This window comes from Siphateles boraxobius, unplaced genomic scaffold (genome assembly GCF_051911475.1).
Source record: "Siphateles boraxobius isolate OS27281-9 unplaced genomic scaffold, OSU_SipBor_1 154, whole genome shotgun sequence".
Classification (NCBI taxonomy): Eukaryota; Metazoa; Chordata; class Actinopteri; order Cypriniformes; family Leuciscidae; genus Siphateles; species Siphateles boraxobius.
This window is the reverse complement of record NW_027508760.1, coordinates 9,835-16,447: the sequence shown is the minus strand read 5'-3', so window position 1 is coordinate 16,447 and position 6,613 is coordinate 9,835. Positions and strand designations below refer to the sequence as shown.

The 6,613-nt window shown below is 43.5% G+C and overlaps 1 long non-coding RNA gene across 1 annotated transcript; it reads left to right on the top strand.

Moving 5' to 3' along the window:
• Positions 1–352: 352 nt before the first annotated feature.
• On the top strand, positions 353–6,379 carry LOC143738813 (uncharacterized). The gene is made up of 3 exons (XR_013204030.1): positions 353–539; positions 6,048–6,091; positions 6,304–6,379. It is a non-coding gene; the product is annotated as an uncharacterized LOC143738813 (long non-coding RNA).
• The last annotated feature ends 234 nt before the right edge of the window (positions 6,380–6,613 follow it).

Below are 6,613 nucleotides of genomic sequence, written 5' to 3'. Positions count from 1 at the left end.
AGGCAGTGACAACTACTGACGGTTATTTCTTTATAATTTTGCCTTATGCTGAGTCCTCTCTACCTCAAGCTCCTGGGTCCTCCTCTCTCCCTCCACCACCTGGGTCCTCTTTACCTCCACCACCTGGGTCCTCTCTCCCTCCACCACCTGGGTCCTCTCTCCCTCCACCACCTGGGTCCTATTTACCTCCACCACCTGCAAAACGCAATTCAAAACGTAAAATTAAAGGTTAGATTTCAGCTAAATTAATTAAATGTGGTAAAAGTCTAGCTTCAGTGCTACTACACCAGCTGAGTGCTATCATCACCCCTTCTCAGGCAAGTAAATAAGCTAATTCGTGAAATCACCTGTGTTAAGTGCAATACTTGGGAGGACGTTCAGTTTCTGAATCCAGACTTTTGCAACTCTGCTTAATTTTTGACCTGTTGAACAACATACACTTTGTCTAACCTATTTTATTGTCATTTTTAGAATGCAGAAAACATGCCAAACAGACCATCTACAATTATTCCGACATTGTGGATAAGCGTGTTGTTGGTGTAAGTATTTTTTCATAGACCTAAGTTGCATACTTCTATGTTGCTCTCGGTTACAGTTGAGAAGCACAAGAATAACTGATCTAAAGTCTTTTGCAACAAAGTATGAACATAACTCGAATATAATATTGAGGGAATGCACCGACAGCAATCTGTAGAAAAATATATTTCTGTAGCATAGCAGCTTTTTTGGCGTTTTGATTTTGGCCGCTCAGAAAATGGCAAAGTGCCGTTCGTCATGTTATGAGGTTATGTGCCATTGAAATGATTTTGGGAACGTTATGTTAAGGTCTAAAAACTGTTATGGGTGCCTTTAATGGAGAAATCCAGCGAGTTTTCACTTAGAGCTCTGTTTCTCGCGGTCACCGAGTACTGTCGGTACGAAAAAAGGGAAACTTGTGACAAAGGGATAATTGCTCGAGTTACTATGGCCAACAGCTAATCCAACCAGGCATCTACAGCACTACACTCTAGGGGCATGTCCATGAGCCCCCATGTACATTCCCACAGAGTGTAGCGCTGTAGCTGCTAGATGTAGCAACTCGAGCTAGGCAAAACCGATTGTTTCCGGGTTTTTTTTCGTACCAACAGTACTCGTGACCTCGAGAAATGTATATCTGTGTAAAAAATTGCAGGTTTCCTCATTTAGGTTCAGAGAATAAAGTAACATACTGTTCGTAAAACATGTAGGGTGCAAGTTGAGAGCATATTTTGACGATAGTGCATGTGAACTGTGGCCAGAGCGAAGTAAGACACACAAATTTGGCTGAGTCAGGCTGAGGTTAATTAATTAAAGATTTGGTTAAAGCCGACCAACAGTGGTTTTGACCAAATGGAATGTGTCAGACGATATTACAGTAGTATTTACAATCTCAATATTGTTCCACATCTGATCTGAATACTTTTTCAAGGACTAATTATAAGGGTCTTGTTTTGCCGTGGTTTTGTTTCTCTGCCTAGTGTTGTGTTCCATCATGTCTGCACCTCTTGTGTTACCTTTGTTTACTTACTGTGTCCTATTCCATGTGTTCCTTTTAGTAGGGAGGTTAAGTGACTTTTGACTTCAAGTCATGATGCAAAGGTCCCCTTTGGTATGGAAGTACCTTAGGGCCATAGAAAAAAATCTATCCTAAGACACAAGTGAGATCACATTTTGTATCTTATATGCGCACATTTTTTAAAAATGTCCGCCGACCATACTTGAGAGGCCCATATCTTTGCTTCTGTTATAGCTATAATGACAAATTTGGTATCAACGGGTACATTTTTGTGGTCAAGGAGTCCAATAAAATAGGTTCCAAGACTAAACAACAATAATGTTGTCCTTAACATGACAATTGGAGGTGAAGTATGCAATTTTTTATTAAAAAACGCATGCCAAACACACAGTCCGTTCACAACTTAATAATTTCTTCGTTTAGGTCTGCTTCGCATGTGCCCTTTACAGCACTGGCTGAAGACGCGGGTCCTGCGTCGAGCATGGGCATCCGGTCGTTTACGTCTCAAGGTTACTCAGAACTGTGTCACAGCTCTGGAGCCCTGGAAGGCGGTCGACTGGTATTAGACAGGTGTAAACCTGGGAGTAATCTCTAAACTGATAGTGGTTTCGACAGACGTCTCCAATTCGGGCTGGGGCGCCCTCTATGAGGGCGTACCGACTTTTGGCCTGTGGTCAAGCCAAGAAAAGAGCTTGCACATAAACTGTCTAGAGATGAAGGCGGTCGAGAACGCCTTGCGGTTCTTCCTTCCCCTTCTAAAGTGCCACCATGTCCTTGTCCGCATGGACAACATGTCGGTGGTTTCCTACATAAATCGCCAGGGCAGTCTGAGATCACGGAACCTTCATGCACTGGCAGAACGCATCCTTGTATGGGTTCAGCGCAACCTACTCTCGCTGAGAGCGGCGCATGTGCCAGGCCATCTTAATGTGCGTCCAGACAGGCTGTCCAGGGACAACGTTCCCCCAGGGGAATGGTCCCTCCACCCTCAGACAGTTCAGCTGTTGTGGGACACCTTTGGCACAGCAGAAGTCGACCTCTTTGCGTCTCAAGACAACGCTCAGTGTCCAATATGCTTCACAAACAACATGGACGCGCTGGCCCATCACTGGCCCAGCCGCCCTCTCTATGCTTTCCCTCCGATCATGCTGTTACCACAGGTAATCAAGCGTATAAGGGAGAACGGTTCCTGTGTACTTCTAGTAGCTCCGTTCTGGCCGAACCAAGTTTGGTTTCCGGGGCTGATGAAGCTTCAGAGCTTGCCTCCGTTGCCTGTCCCGTTGAGGAGAGATCTCCTCTCATAGGCCGGGGGTACGATTTGGCACCCACGACCTGAGCTTTGGGCTCTGCATGTGTGGGCTATCAAAGGGTACCCGTCAGTCTCCCCGACGGAGTATTAAACACGATTACGCAAGCTATAGCGCCCTCTACTAGATGGCTTTGTGCTTCCAAGTGGTCAGTGTTCTCAGGTTGGTGCTCAGCTCGCAACCTGGATCCACAAGATAGTGGGGTGTCGGAGGTTCTCTTCTTCCTACAGGAGCTCTTGGATAAGGGTAGATCCCCATCCATGCTCAATGTACATGTGGCGGCTATTGCTGCGTTTGTCAAACATTCACATGGCCAGTCACTGGGTAGGAACGACCTTGTAGTCCACTTCCTCAGGGGAGCTAGAAGGATGAACCCTCCTCGCCCCCCCTTGGACCTTTCCTTGGTCCTGGAGGCCATTAAGGGTGCCCCTTTCAAACCTCTACAGTCTGTTGACCTTAAGTATCTCTCATTGAAAACAGCCTTTCTGGTGGCTATCGCCTCAGTCAAGCTGGTGGGTGACTTACACGCACTTTCTGTTAGCGCGTCGTGCCTTGAGTTTGGGCCTAATGACTCCAAGGTCATCCTCAAACCAAGACATGATTATGTCCCCAAAGTACTTGCCACTCCTTTCAGAGCACAAGTCTCTGTGGATCTGACAGCGGATCTGACATTCTCTCGTCACAGGCGATTTTTGAGATTCGCCTTCGAGGGCCAGGCATATCAATACACAGTTCTACTGTTCGTCCTGTCCCTGGCGTCCTGTATATTATGATGTGCATGAACGCTGCTCTCGCGCCCCTGAAACTTCAGGGCATACAATTTGAACTATTTGGACGATTGGCTGATTCTAGCTCGATCTCATTCAGAGCTCATAGAACACAGGACCATATTACTCGAACACCTCGAGAATCTTGGTCTCACAGTCAATTGGGCGAAGAGCTCGCTGTCCCCCAGCCATGAAATATCCTTTCGGGGCACAGAGCTGAACTCGCTGTCAATGACAGCGCGACTATCGCCAGAGCGCATACTGAACATTGCGGCACTATAGTCCCGCTCAAGAGATTTCAGAAAATGCTGGGCCTCATGGCCTCATCATCATCAGTACTCCATCTGGGTCTGCTACGCATGCGCCCACTGCAGTGGTGGCTGAAAGCACGAGTGCCGTCTCGAGCTTGGGGCTCCGATCTGTTTCGCCTCAGGGTCAATCAGAAATGCGTCGCAGCTCTGAAACCTTGGAAGGCGACCGACTGGTACTGGAACCACCGCCTCTTCAATCTGACATTCTCTCTTCGGATCTGACAGCGAGTCTGACGTGAATCTCCTTTGCCTGGTTAGGGCCCTTAGAATTTACGTGGAATGTTCGGCTGCTTTCAGACGGTCAGGACAGCTATTTGTTTCGTTTGGTGGCCGATCTAAAGGTTTAGCCTCCCATTTTTATATCCCCATATCATATAAACTCAGGGCGCTCGCTCTTGGGTCAGTGTTGTGGTAGATTTAGCACGCACAGCGTTTTAAATTGGATTCCCGTAGCCTAAGCTAGCTTACGCAACATGAGAGTACTCTCGTAAGAGAACGTCACGTTTACTAACGTAACCTCGGTACTCTCTAGAAGAGGGAATGAGTGTTGCGTAACCCTGTCGTGCTTGTGCTACCATCTGGTTTCGCTTCAGTCGATGAAAACCAAGGAGCATCTTATCGAGCTCTGGCTTATATAGGCATAAGCCACGCCCATTCGCCCACACGCCCACTCATTGGTGCTTACGTCACGTGCAGTGCCTCGATAGGTTGCAGCAGTTGCCGCATAGCATCCAATAGGCGCGCGAGCTGCCTCGCCTAGGTCTGCTAGCTGCAGCAAGTGTGTTTTAAATTAATAAAAATTATAAGGATCATTTTTGGCTTCAGTATTCTCGAGAAAAGAGGTTTTCCCTCTAAGGTTTTTTTTCCATAGTCAACTAGCTAGCTATTTATTAGTTATCTAACATTAAAAACATTATACGAACCTCGAAGTGTTAACCTGTCACCTCTGACCTTCAACAGCTGGTTGGTGCAGATGGGATGTGTTGTTGCAGGAACTGATATGCTATAGGCTACTCCTGACTGGTCGAAATCTCATGCTACTTAGGACAAATGTAATGTACAGAAGTAGCTGCACTGCTTAAATACAAAATAAAAAAATTTTGAACGAAAAGATAAGTAAAGTCACTCTGATGACAGTTTTTATGTGAAATGTGCATATTTACCCCCAATTGTCATGGTATGGGGATTTTATTGGATTCCTTGACCCCAAAAATGTACACTTTGACACCAAATTTGTCATTATAGCGATAACAGAAGCAAAGATATGGGCTCTAGAGTATTTTCGGCGCATTGGCGGCCATTTTTGAAAAAACATGTTTATTTCTGATACAAAGTGTGATCTCACTTGTGTCTTAGGATAAATTGATTTGTATGACCCTAAGGTACTTCCATACCAAAGGAGACCTTTGCATCATGACTTGAAGTCAAAGGCCTATTTTTTGGGCTTAACCTCCCTACTATTTATTTATCCTTGCCATGTGCTTCTGTTCATTATCCCTATCTCCACCCCTCACCTGTGCCCTTCACTAGTAATATATCCTTGCATAAGTGTATAATATACAATACAGGGTGATAACACACAAAAAGCTACTATCAGTGCAATGCTATCACTTATTGTCTTACTATAGGGTGGTATACCTTGCCAAAAATGACTATGAGACTAGACCTTTTCCCCTCAGATGGTACCGACTAACTCCTCCTTCTCAAAGAATACTACTCAAGGATTTTGAGCAAAACAGATGTAATATATTACATATGAAATTATATTAGTCGTCGCTGAATCACGTTTAATCTAGAATGGTTTCCAAATGGGATATAGCCCACTGTGACAATGCCAAAAATGACCTTGATTTAATATCTGATAACTATGATAGGCCTACTATTGTAATATTCTATCCTCGTCTGGTGTTGGTATTAATTGGAAAGACATGCAAAAAGAGATGAATGAACTCAACTGAATAAATTAACTGACAACACCGAAAACATTATCTATGTATGTATTTTGTACCCTATGTTTAAGAATAAAGCGACCACTTTTGAGCGCACTCCTTTCCACTTGCATGTTCTGCATGTTGTGCTCTTGCAAATATGTTTAAAGTTATGGTTTTCTTGTTTCATCTATTTTCAGGGGAAAGAAGAAGTCAGGGTGAAATGGACATCTTGCGCAAAATGGTAAGTCCTACCCTGGAAACAGATGTACATACAGACTATATGACCGTCAATGAGGTCATTTTGAATTTGTTTATTATTTGTCTATTTGGACATTCACTCTCAGATATATTTTCATCAGTTCAAAAGGACCAATACATAGTTTTGTATTTGTTTTCAATGTAAGTGTTTCAGTTGTCCTATTAATAACCTTTTTTACATTCCTTTTTGGACAGTGGGAAAGAATGGCCTGACTCGTGGGAGCCAGCAGAACAATACCAATGATTGGCATCTATTAATGAAATATTTTATTTTTTTGTTTCATCTTCTCAAAAATTAATAAAGTTTTTTTGTATTTTTATATTGTAATTGTTGGTCAGATCCGAAATAAAAATGTATTCATGTCAACTTTTGTTCATTGATTTGGATATTTTCTTTTATACTTTGAATGTTTCAATACATTAAAATCATTACATATACATGTTTTTTGTGTGTTATTGTTGAAAGAAAGCAATAGGCTTTTAGAAAATAAACCTGTAAAAATAA